Source organism: Podarcis erhardii (genome assembly GCF_964252035.2).
Source record: "Podarcis erhardii genome assembly, chromosome: 1".
Taxonomy (NCBI): domain Eukaryota; kingdom Metazoa; phylum Chordata; class Lepidosauria; order Squamata; family Lacertidae; genus Podarcis; species Podarcis erhardii.
In genome coordinates, this window is record NC_138497.1 from 136,173,069 (window position 1) to 136,189,900 (window position 16,832).

Sequence of the window (16,832 nt, forward strand, 5' to 3'; positions counted from 1 at the left end):
GCCAGGCGGAACAACTCTGTCTTACAGGCCCTGCGGAAAGAAATCAGATCCTGCAGGGCCCTGGTCTCATGAGGCAGAGCGTTGAAAAGGCCCTGGCTCTGGTTGAAGCCAATCTAACTTCCTTAGGGCCTGGGACCACTAGGGTGTTGCTATTTATGGACCTTGAGGCTCTCCGTGGGGCATACCAGGATGCCTGCTTCTTGGGAGAAAAGCAATGACAAACCTAGACAGCATCTTAAAAAGCAGAGACATCACCTTGCCAACAAAGGTCCGTATAGTTAAAGCCATGGTTTTCCCAGTAGTGATGTATGGAAGTGAGAGCTGGACCATAAAGAAGGCTGATTGATGAAGAATTGGTGCTTTTGAATTATGATGCTGGAGGAGACTCTTGAGAGTCCCATGGACTGCAAGAAGATTAAACCTATCCATTCTTAAGGAAATCAGCCCTGAGTGCTCACTGGAAGGACAGATCGTGAAGCTGAGGCTCCAATACTTTGGCCACCTCATGAGAAGAGAAGACTCCCTGGAAAAGACCCTGATGTTGGTAAAGATTGAGGGCACAAGGAGAAGGGGACGACAGAGGACAAGATGGTTGGATAGTGTCTTCGAAGCTACAAACATGAGTCTGACCAAACTGCGGGAGGCAGTGGAAGACAGGAGTGCCTGGCATACTCTGGTCCAGGGGGTCACAAAGAGTTGGACATGACTAAACGACTAAACAACAACAACAATTCTCCTTCCCCTTTTTAAAAACAACAGGGAAACTACTTCAACCACCTCCAAAGAGTGGAGCGACAAACCTAAGTGAAGTCACTGGAGAACAAAATAAAGACATTCCCAGGTTGAGCTCAGTTACAGAAGGCTCAAGAGTTTTCATTGAAGGCAACCAGTGAATGTCCTATCTGCTCTTGTGGAGCAGATAACACCCTTAAATATGGCCACACCACTAGTGCCACATCTATTTTCCATTTCCTTACTGCAGAAATGAAAAAGTTCATTCATGGTCACCAAGTTATTTTCTAAATGGTTTCCATACATGTGGGAAAGTCAACATTAGACACCAATTAAATTTTTATTCTGGTTTTTATTGCCAGCTGGGTGAACACTTGGAAATTGCAGCAACTTGTTCATTGCCTGGATACCCTGTTAAGATGTGAAGTTTTAATTATTCCTGATCAAGGTGATTGCTTTGCTAACTTATTGCCCTGAAGTAGCTCAATAAAGCCAATACACAGACAAAATATTTGCCAAAGTCAACACTGTTTGGCAGTGCTGCAGCAAGAGCACATTAACAGATTGAAATTGTTGATAAGAGACGGGTGTTAGCAACTGTGTGCTTGCCTAAAGTACAAGGCAGAATTTCAAAAGCCCCTAATTCCCATGGATAATTGCTCACACAAGCAATCTGCATGACCATGGCCCTTTAAAGGGATAGAATGGCATAAGGGCATCTCTGGGGTACTTAGCATGGTGAGAGAATCTATTATTTTGCCTTTCTTCTAAATTGCATACTTGGAATTTCCTGAAGATTTCATAGCCTGTGCTCAGGTAGTGCAAATGGGCGCAAGGAAACAAGCTGCCCTCTTCCTGATGCAGACTGCCCTGGGAATGAGGCTTCCAGGAAAACAGCTGAAGCAGCCGAGCCACCACTCCATGCAGTCAGATGCCATCAAGCAATCAAGATAAAGGCGGGGTGGGGAACCTCAGGCTCAGGGGCTTTTGCCACCTGGGGCAGTCACTGAGTTTGCTGCCCCTCTCACTGTTCCTCATCCAGGAGCCCCCACTTCCCGAGGGGTGGGAAGGAACTCAGTTCGTGTCACCTTAGATTCCACCTCTTCTTCGCTCTATTTAATGCCTCATCATGTAATTTGTTTCCCTTGCTTCAACCACAGACAGAACTCAAGCCATAATGCTGCTCAAGTACGGTGGATTTGGGTCAGGCGGAGGCAAACTCCGGCCCTCCAGATGTTTGGGATTACAATCCCCATCATTCCTGACCACTGGTCCTGTTAGCTAGGGACGATGGGAATTGTAGTCCCAAACATCTGGAGGGCCGGAGTTTGCCTATGCCTGATTTAGGTAGAGTCATAGGCGCTGGGGCCAACCCCCCAGGAGTGGAGGAAGGGGGGTGCGGTGGGGACGGGCTGCTCCAGGTGTCTTTGCTGGGGGGGGGGGTGACATTTGGTGGGTCACCCGCCTGCAACTCCCAAGTCTACCCTGAGCCATCGGGGGAAGGGGGGAGCTGCGTTGCTTTGCCGGCAGCATTCCCCCCCCCCCCCCCGTGGGCAGCTCACTCCTCCCTCGGCTACACCCGAGCAGCTATCCCGCACCTGGGAGGGCACCCTCTGCTCCCCTCCCCCTCTCCCCCTCCCTTGGGAGCGCGCCTGGCCTGGGCAGCGTGGGCATATGCTCCGCCACTGCCACCCCCACCTGCAACAAGCCCCATTGGGTCCTCTTGCAGCCCACCGCAGGTGCAGAAATGCCCAAGCACAGGAAGGTCTGGCGAAGCCCGTTGCAGCGAGACCTGGCCCCTCAAGGTTGGGGGGGGGCGGCTCAGCCTCATCCTATTTGGAGGAATGAGGTTCCCTCATCAGGAGTTGGCGCCAATGGGTGGTGTGGTCAGATGAGGGCTGCTATTTTAAAATTCCCCAAGTTTAAGTGCTTCACAAAATTCCCTGTTTAAAAAAATCCCTGAATTGTAGCAAGTGATGCAGGAGCCCATCAGAAGGGATTTGTCTTTCTGTTCTTCTAAGTCCCACTAGTCCCTTTTCAGCCTGAAACAACCAGCTGCACCAATATAAAATGGGGGACACTTGGCTTACCAGCAGGACATGTTAAAAGGATCTAGAAGTCTTAGTAGACCACAATATGAGTCACCAATGTGATGCTGCAGCAAAAAGGGGAGAAAAGGGGGGGGAAGCTAATGCTATTCTTGGCTGCATTGACAGAAGTTTAGTCTCCAGATCCAGTACTGCTCCAGATCCAGTACTGCTTGGTCAGGCCACACCTGGAATACTGGGTCCAATTCTGGGCACCACAATTTAAGAAGGATGTTGACAAGCTGGAACGTGTGCATAAAAACTCTCCTGGCAAAAGCTTAATCACTGGACAGAATTTGCATGAAATTATTTATGATGGCAGCACTCAGGACTCAGATTTGATCTGGATTGATTGATAGTTCATGGATAGTTCATAGCTACATAGGACTGGAAAGGATGTAAAGGCCACATAATTTTGCAAACTGGCTGAACCAAATGCCCTGTACTTGACATTTATGTTTAGGTCTGGCACCTCTTGAAAACCGTCTCTCAAGTTCTGGCTGTTTGCTCATGACCATAAAACATTAATGTTAAATCTTTGGGACAAAGCTTATGGGGGTGGGTGTCAAAAAGAATTACCAGAGAAGGTGGTGGTGGCACCAGTTCAGAGAAAATTCCCAGTGGTATTTCTTAAAGTTAGCCAGATCTAAAGAAATCTAAAGCAGAGATTTAATTACTTTCCTTTCTCAAAATAAAACTTGAGGACCCTCCCCCCCCTTTGTAACTCAAAGACATTCCCTTCCCATGCAATGAGCTATGGGTTCCCTTCTCTCTCTGGACAACTGGGTGGTCACAGTTCACTCATTTCATGTCAGCTCTTGATTAGTAACATTTGGCTGCCAAATTGTGGGTTATAAATTAGATCCTGATGCTTTCTCAAAATAACATTTTTTTCCAGCTAAAACATTTTTAAATTCCTGATGAATAAACTACATAAAGATTAATTAAGGAGTTTTGCTGTGAGGTTATTTTTACAAGCGGCACTGAGGACACCTTTTAAGATTTTCTATTTTTAGAAGTGTAATCATTTGCAGTTGTTATTCATTGCTTCCAAGGATCCGGGCAGCTTCCTGTGTGAATAATATGAATCTGCCAGAAGGACAGCACATTTTCACATAACTCAAATTGCAGTACTTTAAGCCTAGGAAAATGAAATGTTATCCCCTCATTTAGCCTGTCATTTGCAGCAGTCCTTTGCAGCTGACTGGCATGATATGATTAGTCAAAAACCTATTCGGCACCTATTTGTTAGTTCCCGTGATGCCATTTGTGACACAATTGACCCCCAATGCCTCCTCCATTTTGTGACTTCTCCTCCTCCTCCTTCTTCTTCACAGTTCTTAGGCAATGAGCCTAATATGGGAACAGTAATCTTGCCATATTTTAACTATCTTCACTCAAGAACACTATCTGGTTTACAATTTTGCTGCTTTCACATTCTCCTCCCACATTATTTCAATTTATTTCTCTTTTAGAAATAGGTTATAAGTTTGTGGGTGCCACTAAATTTCTGGGTGCCAGATACTCCCCGAAAATTTATGGTGAACCACTGGGTTGACTCAATATATTAAATATATTACTAATGCCTGTGCGGAGTAAGTAAAACCCTATTAACAACCTCTGGCTTTTGTATCCTTTTTAAAGTAACCGTTTCATTTTACGAAAGCCCAGATGCAGGGGTGTAGGAAGGGGGTGTGGGGTGTGTGGTCTGCCCCGGGTGTCATCCTTGAGGGGGTGACAAAATGGCACACCATGAGGGGCAGCACTTACCACAGGGCCCGGCCTGCAGCACACCTGAGCCACACATCTCTCCTGGGAGTGACGCATTGGCTTTGGGCGCTGCACTGCTAAAAACGGCCGTGTGGGGCTTGCGTTTGCCAGGCGGATTCCATGGGCGGCTCACTGCCCCGCCCCTGCTGCTCCAGGTGCCAGAGCAGCTAGCTACACCCCTGCCTAGATGACAATTTTCAGTTGGAGGCAGAGGAGTTAACTCCAGTTGCCTCAAATCTCCAGGGCCTGATGAGCTGCCTCCAAGGGTTCTACAGGAGCTTGAGGATGTAATTTCAGAGCCTTGGTCTATGATCTTTGAGAATTCTTGGAAACAGGTGAGGTCCCTAGATACTGGAGGCAGGCAAATGTTGTCCCCATCTTCAAAAATGGGAAAAATGAAGACCCAGTTAACTACCAGCCAGTGAGCTTGACATCAATACCAGGACAGGTCCTAGAACAGATAATTCAACAGTCAGTTTGTGAGCATTTAGAAAAGGATGCTGTGATTACTAAGACCCAGCATGGTTTTCTCAGAAATATGTCATGCCAGACCAATCTGATTTCTTTTTTTGATGGAATTACAAACTTGATGGATCAGGGAAATGCTGTGGACATAATGCATCTTTATGTCAGTAAGGCATCTGACAAAGTCCTCCATGATAATCTCGCAAGGAAGCTGGTAAAATGTGGGCTGAATGAGGTAGAATCATAGAATCTTAGAATCATAGAGTTGGAAGAGACCACAAGGGCCATCGAGTCCAACCCCCTGCCAAGCAGGAAACACCATCAGAGCACTCCTGACATATGGTTGTCAAGCCTCTGCTTAAAGACCTCCAAAGAAGGAGACTCCACCACACTCCTTGGCAGCAAATTCCACTGTCGAACAGCTCTTACTGTCAGGAAGTTCTTCCTAATGTTTAGGTGGAATCTTTTTTCTTGTAGTTTGGAGCCATTGCTCCGTGTCCGCTTCTCTGGAGCAGCAGAAAACAACCTTTCTCCCTCCTCTAACTGTTAGGTGGATTTGTAACTGGTTGGAGGACCGAACCCAAAGAGTACTCATTACTGGTTCCTCAACATCCTGGAAAAAAGGTGACAAGTGGGGGTGGCACAGGGTTCTGTCCTGGCCCCGTATTTGTTCAATGACTTTATAAATTACTTTGATGAGGGGATGCTCATCAAATCTGCAGATGACACCAAACTGGGAGGGGGAGCTAATGCCACAGAAGACAGAATAAAGATTCAATATGACCTTAACAGATTGGAGAACTGGGCCCAAGCTAACAAAATGAATTTCAATAGGGACAAATGTAAGGTTCTGCACTTAGGCAGGAAGAAGCAGATGCACAAATATAGGATGGGGGACACCTGGCTTACTAGCAGTACATGTGAAAAGGATCTAGGGATCTTGGTGGACCACAAATTTAACATGAGTCAACAGTGTGATGCAGCAGCAAAAAAAAAGCTAACGCTATTCTAGGTTGCATCAACAAAAGTAGTGTCCAGATCAAGGGAAGTAATAGTCCCCACCTGGAATACTGTGTCCAATTCTGGGTACCATAATTTAAGAAGGATGTTGACAAGCTGGAACGTGTGCAGAGGAGGGCAACCAAGATGATCAAGGGTCTAGAAGCCAAGCCTTATGAGGAGCGCTTGAAGGAGCTGGGTATGTTTAGGCTGGAAAAGAAGAATCAGAGAGGCGATATGATAGCCATCTTCAAATATCTCAAGGGCTGCCACAAAGAAGAGGGAACATTCTTGTTTTCTTAAGTTCTTGAGGGTAGGACTCAAGGCAATGGCTTCAAGTCACAAGAAAGGAGATTCCAACTACGCATTCGGAAAAACTTTCTCGCAGTAAAAGCTGTTCAGCAGTGGAACAGACTCCCATGAGAGGTGGTGGACTCTCCTTCCTTGGAGGTTTTGAAGCAGTGGTTGGGTGGGCATCTAACATGGATGCTTTACCTGAGATTTCTGCATTGCAGGGGGGTGGACTAGATGACCCTCAGGGTCCCTTCCAACTCTAAGATTCTATGATTCTATGAGTTGGGAGAGATGGGAAGGTGTTGAGACAGTGAGAAAACTTCTGTTCGGTGATTGCATAATGAGTACAGTGGTACCTTGGTTCTCAAACTTAATCCGTTGCAGAGGTCTGTTCCAAAACCAAAGCATTCCAAAACCAAGGCAGGCTTTCTCATAGAAAGTAATGCAAAATGGATTAATCCGTTCCAGACTTTTAAAAACAACCCCTAAAACAGCAATTTAACATGAATTTTACTATCTAACAAAACCATTGATCATAAAATGAAAGCAATAATCAATGTAATAAATAAAACAGTATTGTAGATGATAAAAGTTAAAATTTTCTTACCTGCACTGATGATAGTCATTGTTTGGATGGGGGGGGGGCTTTTATCCATTTCTGTAGTTACTCAATCAATCAATCAATCAATCAATCAATCTGTAGCTGAACTGGGGTCCACACAGTCACAAAAACAAATTAACTGAAAAAGCCTCAAAACAAAAACCGCAAAATAAATAGCAAAAACAAAAGCACCAAATATAAGCTCCAAATATCATCTCAGAACACTGCAATCGGAAACGGAAGGCTTGAATTACAACGGGGAGATGTAAATGAGCAGTGCAACAGGAATCACAGGAGGACCCAAAACGGAGCATGTTCAGCTTCCAAATAAAAGTTCAAAAACAGGAACACCTACTTCCGGTTTTGCGGCGTTCATGTTCCAAGTTGTTTGTGAACTAAGCTGTTTGAAAACCAAGGTACCACTGTACTGTATATAGAGAAATGTTGCTATTCTGTCTTTTTTAGCAGAGCAGGGTATAAGTTCAGTTGACTGATAGCACACAGATCTATGTACTGTATATATGCACAAACAAATGTAGTACCGCCACCTTAATGTATCAAGGGAATAGCTTTGTTCTTATGGAAAGACCAGTGCTCTGCAGATTTTATGTGCTGAGTCGATTCCTCTGCACAGTTCATGTACTAGCTAAGCAGAGCTACCATTTTCTCAATGGAATGGGAGGGGGGAAGGATAACTAAGCATCAACTTCTTCCTAGGAATGTTTGTTATAAAGCACTGAGAACACACAAAAATATGGGGAAAGGAAAGAGAGCTAAAACCTTCATAATTTAATTCTGAAATTTGATGCAAGGTGGAAGACGCTTGAGATTGACTGATAACCTTGATACACAAGGAGGTGGCAGAATCATAGAGTTGGAAGAGACCACCAGGGCCATCGAGTCCAACCCCCTGCCAAGCAGGAAACACCATCAGAGCACTCCTGACATATGGTTGTCAAGCCTCTGCTTAAAGACCTCCAAAGAAGGAGACTCCACCACACTCCTTGGCAGCAAATTCCACTGTCGAACAGCTCTTACTGTCAGGAAGTTCTTCCTAATGTTTAGGTGGAATCTTCTTTCTTGTAGTTTGGAACCATTGCTCCATGTCCGCACGGTTTAAAAGATTCTCTGAACCACATAACTTCTTCCTTGGAACCAGAGAAGCCAGCCTTGGAACCTTACTTCCATTGTCACCTGAAGTTGGGTTCCGAGGTCTCTCCAGGCCTTGGAGATGCTGTCCAAGGCCTTGTGAGACCTTGAAGGTTGTGTTGTGAGCCCTGCGGTGTGGGTGCTGAGCACACACAACCATTTTTTATGGGTGCTCAGGCACCCAGAGCCCCCTATAGTTGGCGCCCCTGCTTGGAACTAGCATAGGTTTCCACTTAATGCTGGCAGTAAATGATGAGCCCATTTCTAATGGCTAGAAATCCATGCTTTTTAAAAGCCTGGCTGGAGGAAAAATGAACATGTTTCACTGCCTGCTGCTGCTTCCTAGGATGCCCATCCAACATCATGCTGCTCCTCTGCTTAACTGCAGCTATTTTTTCCTAGACTTAACTGCTTGCATCTGTCAATTGGTGCTCATCTTCTCTTCTTAGAATACTTCAGCCCCTGGCTGGACATCCATCGGTACACAAATAGACTTGGCTCCTGCTTTTCAGAGCTATAAAGAAGGCTATGATTTCAGCACCAGTGGAAGACAACTGTTCTTAGCTTCAGCAAAGCACAACAATTTTTGGGGGTGGTTTTATTCCAGGTCGTATTTAGGATCATCTTCCCTCCCTTCCCTGATGATGGCAATGACAATTTCCAGACAGATGTCAGGTTCAAAACCTGCAAGAATAAATATGTTATAGTTCTAGCCATTCCTGGGCAGGATCAGCCTGACCACTGTAGTCCACGCGCCGGTAACCTTGAGGCTGGATTGCTCAATGCGCTCTGTCTGGGGCTGGTGTTTGGACTGGTTCGGAAACTCCACCTGGTACAGAATGCTGCAGCCTTATTGCTGATGGGAGATTATGGTTGGGAACATGTGATACCACTGTTGAAACAGCTGCACTGGCTGCCCATCTCCTACTGAGCCAGGTTCAAGGGTCTTTGATTGATTTTCAAAGCTCTGAACAACTTGGTTTCCTGGATATCTCAGGGATCACCTGAACCCGTCTACCCCAGCTCTGTCACAGAGATCAGGGAATTAGGCAAAAGAAAAACAGCTAAGTTTTTGCCATCCACTCATTTTTTTACCCTGCATCTACATGACAACAGCACCATGTTGCTTTTGTCCTGTGTCCCCTTGTGGTTCTGCTATTGCTTCTGAGGCACAACCTCCACAGAAATAAAGGCATGGCGATAGGTTCACACACCTAAAATGTCATTCACTGCGCATCTCATTTTGAAGAAGCATAGAGTGCTTCTTCAAGCATACAGTGACATCTTAGGTCAGGCACAGGCAAACTCGGCCCTCCAGATGTTTTGGGACTACAACTCCCATCATCCCTAGCTAACAGGAACAGTGGTCAGAGATGATGGGAACTGTAGTCTCAAAACATCTGGAGGGCTGAGTTTGCCTATGCCTGTCTTAGGTAGTTGAACGTATCTTCATGCTTCTGTAGCAGGGTGTGGTACCCTCCAAATGTTGCTAGCCTAGAGCTTTCCTCATCCCTGACCATGGGAATTGGAGTCCTGCAACTTATAAAATGTGTCATGTTGACTATACTCAGGTGCCCCTACTTTGTTTAGCAGTGTGTGTGTGTGAACACACACGTGAGCATGCACACAAACATGTGTTCAAATCAGTCTTTTTATTTAAGCTAAATGTTGTATTGCCTGCATTTATTTTTTAAAAAAACCATATAACCACAGGGCTTAAAGAAAAGAAGTGTCTGAGTGCAATCATTAGAATGGCACATAAGGTTAAATTGAGGCAAGATGGAAGTTCTGTGAGATCACTTGCTTCAGAAGCGGGTTTGTGGGGATCTATGACGGTACCTCCCACTCTCCCACCCCAAAGTTCACCGTGTGGGGCAGGTCTAGGCTCTGCACTAACTTGGGAGGTCTTGGCAGGGGCAGGCAGAAGCATGTTTCACCAGCTTTGGCAGGTATATCAGCTGTAACCCTATTCACAGATCATTTGAGCACTATACAGAGATTGCTTGATCACTTATCTGTAGCTTTCGATTTTTCCTATGGGAGCTGCTCCTGCATCTCTTGCCAACATGTGCTGGTTATGTAATCCGTTGCAGCGCCTTTGGAGCAGTGGCTGGCATCAGGGCCGGCCACAAGGCTGTGTCTTGTCAAGTTCATTTTCAGCCTCCATCTGTTTAAAGAATGTTCATCCACATGGAATATCCTGTGCACCCAGGAATGCTGTCTCATTACAAACTAATTGAGGTCAGGTCTCTGGGTCCATTAAGCACTGATGGCTTTCAAACTGCACAGATGATTAATTCTTGCCTGCAAGGGACACAATGAACAGTATCAGACTGAGTCATGCTTGCAGTTCACTTGAGGGAAGGACGCACAGTGAGGTGCAGCTTGTAGTCAGAGAAGTTTAAGGGATTCTGCTCCTTTGCCAACTTTTCAGTCCTTTTCTTTTTTCCAGATAGCCTCTTTATATACTGGAAGGAACTCAACTGCCAAGAAGGATCAATGGTGGAAGCATAAACTGCCTGTGTGGCAGAGACTCAAGCACCATCAGTGGCCCCAGATGGCCTTGCTATAGCCTCTAGATACGTGACTTAGGCCTGATCTACTCCTGTCAGGTGGTAGAATGAACGGCATCACCGCAGATTGCAGGTAGAAAATAGTATTCTTTTTTGTTGTTGTCGTTTAGTTGTGTCTGACTCTTCGTGACCCCCTGGACCAGAGCACGCCAGGCACTCCTGTCTTTCACTGCTTCCCGCAGTTTGGTCAAACTCATGCTGGTAGCTTCGAGAACACTGTCCAACCATCTGGTCCTCTGTCGTCCCCTTCTCCTTGTGCCCTCCATCTTTCCCAACATCAGGGTCTTTTCCAGGGAGTCTTCTCTTCTCATGAGGTGGCCAAAGTATTGGAGCCTCAGCTTCAGGATCTGTCTTTCCAGTGAGCACTCAGGGCTGATTTCCTTAAGAATGGATAGGTTTCATCTTCTTGCAGTCCATGGGACTCTCAAGAGTCTCCTCCAGCACCATAATTCAAAAACATCAATTCTTTGGTGATCAGCCTTCTTTATGGTCCAGCTCTCACTTCCATACATCACTACTGGGAAAACCATGGCTTTAACTATACAGGCCTTTGTTGGTAAGGTGATGTCTCTGCTTTCGAAGATACTGCCTAGGTTTGTCATTGCTTTTCTCCCAAGAAGCAGGCGTCATTTAATTTCGTGACTGCTGTCACCATCTGCAGTGATCATGGAGCCCAAGAAAGTAAAATCTCTCACTGCCTCCATTTCTTCCCCTTCTATTTGCCAGGAGGTGATGGGACCAGTGGCCATGATCTTCGTTTTTTTGATGTTGAGCTTCAGACCATATTTTGCGCTCTCCTCTTTCACCCTCATTAAAATGTTCTTTAATTCCTTCTCACTTTCTGCCATCAAGGTTGTGTCATCTGCATATCTGAGGTTGTTGATATTTCCTCCGGCCATCTTAATTCTGGCTTGGGATTCATCCAGCCCAGCCTTTCACATGATGAATTCTGCATATGTTAAAAAAGCAGGGAGACAATATACAGCCTTGCCGTACTCCTTTCCCAATTTTGAACCAATCAGTTGTTCCATATCCAGTTCTAACTGTAGCTTCTTTTCCCACATAGAGATTTCTCAGGAGACAGATGAGGTGATCAGGCACTCCCATTTCTTTAAGAACTTGCCGTAGTTTGCTGTGGTCGACACAGTCAAAGTCTTTTGCATTGTCAATGAAGCAGAAGGAGATGTCTTTCTGGAACTCTCTAGCTTTCTCCATAATCCAGCGCATGTTTGCAATTTGGTCTCTGGTTCCTCTGCTCCTTCGAAATCCAGCTTGCACTTCTGGGAGTTCTCTGCTTTAGCCTGCCTTGTAGAATTTTAAGCATAACCTTGCTAACATGTGAAATGAGTGCAATTGTGTGGTAGTTGGAGCATTTTTTGGCACTGCCCTTCTTTGGGATGTAGACTGATCTCCAATCCTCTGGCTATTGCTGAGTTTTCCAAACTTGCTGGCATATTGAGTGTAGCACCTTTACAGCATCATCTTTTAAAATTTTAAATAGTTCAGCTGGAATATCATCACTTCCACCAGCCTTGTTATTAGCAGTGCTTTCTAAGGCCCATTTGACTTCACTCTCCAGGATGTCTGGCTCAAGGTCAGCAACCACACTACCTGGGGTGTACAAGACATCCATATCTTTCTGGTATAATTCCTCTGTGTATTCTTGCCACCTCTTCTTGATGTCTTCTGCTTCTGTTAAGTCCTTACCACTTTTGTCCTTTATTATGGTAATCTTTGTACGAAATGTTCCTTTCATATCTCCAATTTTCTTGAACAGGTCTCTGGTTTTTCCCATTCTATTGTTTTCCTCTATTTCTTTGCATCGCTCATTTAAGAAGGCCTTCTTGTCTCTCCTTGCTATTTTTTGGAAATTTGCATTCAATTTCCTGTAGCTTGCCTTCTCTCCCCCACTATTTGTAAGGCTCGTTGGACAGCCACTTTGCTTTCTTGCATTTCCTTTTCATTGGGATGGTTTTCGTTGCTGCCTCCTGTATAATGTTGCAAGCCTCCATCCATAGTTCTTCAGGCACTCTGTCCACCAAATCTAAATCCTTAAACCTGTTCCTCACTTCCACTGTGTATTCATAAGGAATTTGATTTAGACTCCCCAATTCTCCCTCCAGGTAGAAGGGTAGCACATCAGGGGAAAATATTCTAGCCAATCCCACCGCCTGCGCTGCTAGTATTCCTTTTGCCACTTCAGTATTCTGTCACCACATCCTCATATCATTGTGTTGCATGTATAGAATTGTTTGAATGTTTGTGCAGAGGTTTTTTATATATATTTTTTATATAAAGAAAAGCTATAGAAGCTGTAGAAGTCATAGCTCAGTTGGCAGAGCATGAGACGCTTCATCTCAGGGTCATGGGTTGAGCCACACATTGTGCACCAGATTCCTGTATTGCAGGGGGTTGGACTAAATGATCCTTGTGGGCCTTCCAACTCTACAGTTCTATGTCAGCCCCCACCTGCAGCCTGAAGTAGTTACCTCCTCAGTGAGCACTTGAGACCTGCACCATCAGATTAAAAGACTAGATCATTATCAGCCTCCTGTAGTGCAAAACACATTTGGTATTGTGTATTGTGTGGTGGTTGCCAAACATGCCCTGATGTCATGGCATGCATTCCCTGCTCCCATTAGCAATGTGGGGAAGGAAGTTAAGGAAGACCATTACATCAGGCCCCATGTCAGTTGTCCTATAAAAGGGAGAATTACAGTTCAGGCCATTGTCATCCTTGTGAAGCAATGGCTGGGTATGTTATTTACAACAAAGTCTGCAACTAGCTGTCTTATGAAGCTCATACAGGGCTGGGATAGCTCAGAGCAATATTATATTCCTAATTTGATATGAAGGTAAGCAATGCAGGTATCCAGAGCCCCTGAAGGATTTCTTTGTGTAAGTCAACACCATAAAGAGCATAGAATCATAGAGTTGGAAGAGACCACAAGGGCCATCGAGTCCAACCCCCTGCCAAGCAGGAAACACCATCAGAGCACTCCTGACATATGGTTGTCAAGCCTCTGCTTAAAGACCTCCAAAGAAGGAGACTCCACCAAACTCCTTGGCAGCAAATTCCACTGTTGAACAGCTCTTACTGTCGGGAAGTTCTTCCTAATGTTTAGGTGGAATCTTTTTTCTTGTAGTTTGGAACCATTGCTCCCTGTGGCACCCCACTAGTCACTCTTCTCCAGGATGAAGAGGAACCATTGATGAGCACCCTTTGGGTTCGGTCAGTCAGCCAGTTAATTTGCAGGATGCCCGCAAATACTGTAAATAAAGCTCCTACCTGAGCTAGTAAGATTTAGCACAATATTTTGCAACACATAGTGTTTTGCTGGTGATGGCTTGCTGCTGGGGCAGAGAGTGATACTGTTATGTACTGAAGTTCTCACCCTGGGCCAGCAGGGGGATACTGTAGATAGTTATGCAAATAAGGGATCAAAAGTGACGTTCAGTGATTGGATAGTTTTAGAAAATTGTTACAGTTACGTTGTACTGGAGCTCTATTTAAGCAGGCTGACTGAACCCTCATTACAGCTTGATTTTAGAAGTCCTACTGACTACTAAAGAAGTCCTACTGACTACTGTAGGCCATAGCAAGGTCCCTGTTTGGGCAGCTGCTTCTGAACACCAGAAGCCCACAAGGGCTCCTTTATCAAGTTCATGAGCTCTCTCGGTGCAGACTCCAAAGACATCTTGGGAACAGCGTTTTACAGATATTATTATTATTATTATTATTATTATTATTATTATTATTATTATTTCAGGAAGTTTTTAATGTTTGACATTTTACAATGTTTCTATATGTGCTGAAAGGCGCCTAGAGTGGCTGGGGAAGCCCAGCCAGATGGGTGGAGTATTAATAATAAAATGATAATTATTATTCTCGAGAGCAGAGCTTGTTCAGAAACCAGATAGAGGGTAACTGTTTCTTAACATTACAAAGTCAAAATGGGCCAAACTAGAAATGGTGAGGGCAGCCATGTTTGTTGCTTATGGGTCTGCCCCATTCACACATTATGTGTGAGTTCAAAAGTCTAATATTTACCACAAAAAGTGCAGGCTGGTAAGGGGAGCTGAACTCTTCCCACTGCCCTACTATAATTTTCCGTGTTCCATTAGGACAGGCACTGTGCCAATCAGTGCCATCCCAGTGCCAATCAGAGGCTAGGCTGCTTGTTCCACATAGTCATTGGCTGAGCTGCTGTTACAAATACATCAGTTGCTCTCAGCAAAAAAAGCATGAAAATTAAGGAAGTCTGGCAGGCTGTGGAACGGACATGCAAATAGAATTTGTCAGCAGTGCTCCATCCTGACTGTTTACATCAAATGGCAGACTTAGGTGTTTTCTTACAGTTATATCGATGCCTGAGTAACCACTACATTTCAAACAGCTTGAAGAGGGCATAGCAAAGAGGCATCCCTAAGGAAAAAAGTCTGCTATCCTAACCCACTTACTTGGGAGTAAGCGCCATTGACCTCTGTAGGACTTACTTCTGAGTGGACATGGTGAAGATTGTGCTGTTCATAATTCAGAGACACTGAATCCTCCTGAGCAAAAGTTATTTGCACACAATGAAGAGTGACGTGTTTCTGACATTTACTGCAAACTTTCCTCTTGCTCTGGCATTTCCTGATCATTAATGATGAATTCTAAAGTCCTCAATTTCTTGATCATCTGATATTTTCACTTTTTAAAATCAATTTAATTTTTCATCATTATGAACTGCTTCAAGACTATCTAAATGGTAAGTGGCATACAAATAATTTTAAACAATCATAAAAGATGGAAACACCCCCTTCCCCTCCTCTTCTTCCTAAGTGTTTAAACCAATTCATAAACCAATAATTTTTACATTGACCACTCATAATGAAAGATATGTTGTAGATATGTTTCAACATTTATTATGCTATTTTGTGATTTACAAGTGACATTAAAAACTTGGTATACTTATTTGTATAACATTATTCTTGTTTATAAAGCCCAATAAAATAAAATAAAAATAAATGAAAGATGGAAACAAAACTTTAACCATGAAAACATCCAGGCCAAATGTGGACGGCATTTCTATTTGGGGTATGTTCTCCTAAGACGCACCCCAAGACACAACAGCAGCTGCTCATGTATGCTAAAAGACTGAGTGACCAAAGGAACAGCCGCCTTGACTCCAAATATGCAGACAGTTGAAGCTTCACCTCCAGATGCTGTAAACAAGTATGGGAAGAGGATGTTCAACTTGTTTACCTTTTGTTTAGAATGCTTAAATCTATTCTTGCGCAGAAGGCTGGAAAGTAGGAAGAAAAGCAGGCACACAAAGTTCACAAAATGAGGAACCAAAGAGACAATGGGGATGGACTAAATCTCATGTAAGATCTACTAACAGAAGGATTTTGAGATACAAAGCAAAAAGTTCTGGGACTTCTGGGGAGGCATCATGGCCAGTTAGTCATCTCGGCTGACAGAAATAATTGAGTGGTGATTAACGATAGATACCGTCTATCATATTATCTCTGAGGAACAGAGATAACGGGGAATAACTTCCAAATGCTCTGGAAGGATTCCTCCCTGCTGTGGGAGAGAGCCTCTGCCAGTCAGTGTTGATGATAGAGGGTTAGATCAGGGGTCAGCAAGGCTTAACGGGCATGGGCCAGAACACTCCCGCAGAGATCCTCTGTGGGCCGGACCGATGCAGCGCCGACGCCAAAAATTGCATCTGCACATGTTCGCGGCGCCGGAAATCGCTTCTGCACATGCCCAGATACCGAAAATCGCGCCTGCGCAGAAGCGATTTCCAGCATCTGGGTATGTGCAGAAGTGATTTCTGGTGCCGCAAACATGCGCAGAAACATGCGGAGTCAGTAATGAGTTAAAACAAAGCCACTCCCGATCTAGAGAGGGGGTGGGGTTGCGGGCTCTCGACCCATCAACAATCTCACGGGGCTGGCGTCAGCCCCGCGAGAAGCGGGGATTCCCCCTAGCTCATTAATATTCACCGCCCACGGCGGCAGCCAATCGGCTGCCGCAAAGGGCGGGCCCTCACAGGTTCGCTTAAGGTCGGGGCAGCCCGGGGCTCGCCCCTTTCGTTCCCCCAGCAGCAGCGGTTTGGAGGTCTTGGGCCCCCCCAATATTTTTTATAAGTCGGCGCCCCTGCCACTGTA